At 42.0% G+C, this 2,009-nt stretch overlaps 1 pseudogene; it reads right to left on the reverse strand.

Moving 5' to 3' along the window:
• Nucleotides 1-65, reverse strand: part of LOC143099818 (structural maintenance of chromosomes protein 1B-like) — a 23,178-nt pseudogene extending 23,113 nt beyond the window's left edge.
• Between the last annotated feature and the right edge of the window lie 1,944 nt (nt 66-2,009).

Consider the following 2,009-nt stretch of genomic DNA (forward strand, 5'->3'; position numbering starts at 1 on the left):
TTTTTTTGTGGAAAAAATGTGCTGGACTGGGCAGCGGTCATATTTTGTACCGCTCTGCGGTACATCTAGTTAGCCATACTGTTGTCCTTTTTTGCTTCCATCCGCGCATGCATGTGTGTGTGTGTTACCGTGCATTGGAACTTATCGGACAAAAACACACACTTTCACGCATACTCATGCACACACACACACACACACACATGCACTTGCACACACACACACATACACACACACATGCACAAATTCAAACACACCCACACACACAAACACACGTCAGGGGATAGTTCCTTATCTCTGTTTATCTTTCCGCCCTCTCATTGCTGTTTTCCACTCAGAGGTGTGAATCTAAGTGTCAGAAAACAGGAAAACTTGAGGTTGCTCGCCCACAGTATAACGTATAATATCATCCCTAATACCCAAAAACCACCTTCTGCTTTAAACAGACAGAAGTTTTTGAGTAAATTATTTGTATAGGTGGATATGGATATGATTATTAATAATAAACATTGAAATATATCTATTAATTCCAGGAATGTCGGTCTGTGTGTCTGTGTGTTCATATCACGCGCAGAGCGTGTTGTTTTTATCACCTATAAGTCTTGTTCACCAATGCGTTCAGAGCACGGAGACAGCGTAGCCTATGTGAGAACGCAGAGCGTGTTGTTTTTATCACCTATAAGTCTTGTTCACCAATGCGTTCAGAGCACGGACACAGCGTAGCCTATGTGAGAACGCAGAGCGTGTTGTTTTTATCACCTATAAGTCTTGTTTGTTGTGGAGTTCTTGTCAAACAGCTGGACAAATGCCCTGATAGAAGGACACTCTAGGTCTGGACAGAGGGCTTGAAAGCTGGACTGTCTGGACGAAATGGCACGCATAAATACATGAAGATGTACGCACACACACACACACACTCACACACATACACTCACAGGCACTTGCACACACACACACACACACTCACTTGCACACACACACACACACTCACATGCACTTGCACATACACACACACACAAACACTCACATGCACAAATTCAAACACACCCACACATACAAACACACGTCAGGGGATAGTTCCTTATCTCTGTTTATCTTTCCGCCCTCTCATTGCTGTTTTCCACTCAGAGGTGTGAATCTAAGTGTCAGAAAACAGGAAAACTTGAGGTTGCTAACCCACAGTATAACGTATAATATCAACCCTAATACCCAAAAAACACCTTCTGCTTTGAACAGACAGAAGTTTTTGAGTAAATTATTTGTCAAGTGTTAGAAAACAGGAAAACCCACAAACCCACAGCATGACCTACATCCCCCCACCCCTCTTTAATTTGGAAATATTCCCAGTCAGCAGAAACCACTTTCCACGTTCACCAGACAGAGATATATACATGTATAATTTACCACCAATCTACGATTCCAACCATATTGTCCAGGAACGTGTGTGTGTGTGTGTCTGTCTGTCTGTGTGTTTGTGTGTGTATGTGTGTGTGTGAGTGTATGTGTGTGTGTCTGTCTGTCTGTGTGTGTGTGTGTGTGTGTCTGTCTGTGTGTTTCTGTGTGTGTGTGTATATTTGTGTGAGTGTGTGTGTGTTTGTATCTTTTGAACTGTTTGTCTGACTGACCCCACATCTGACACGTGTCTTGCTAACTGCAAACTGCCACTTGGGGCACACTGAGCAGAGTGTGTACTTTACATTTCAATTTCATTTCTTGGGATTAATAAAGTTTAATCTAATCTATTAAATGTGTCACCCCTCTCTCTGTTTTCCTACACACACACACACACACACACACACACACACACACACACACACACACAAGCTATTTGTTTTTATTCTCATCGGGTTTTATTCTCATTAAGTTTACAATAAGTTTAAAATTTGGACCTTAGCTGTCAATCAAGTTCACATTTGGACCTTAGCTGTCCTTCAAGTTGTCATTCAGAGCCATTACATGACCTGTAGGATTGAACTAAACACACTCATATCCAGAGGTGGGCACAAATACAT

The sequence above is a fragment of the Alosa pseudoharengus genome, unplaced genomic scaffold (genome assembly GCF_046254945.1).
Source record: "Alosa pseudoharengus isolate Yale_2024_CS ecotype anadromous, Long Island Sound unplaced genomic scaffold, YU_APseudo_1.1 YU_APseudo_1.1_scf_3, whole genome shotgun sequence".
NCBI lineage: Eukaryota > Metazoa > Chordata > Actinopteri > Clupeiformes > Clupeidae > Alosa > Alosa pseudoharengus.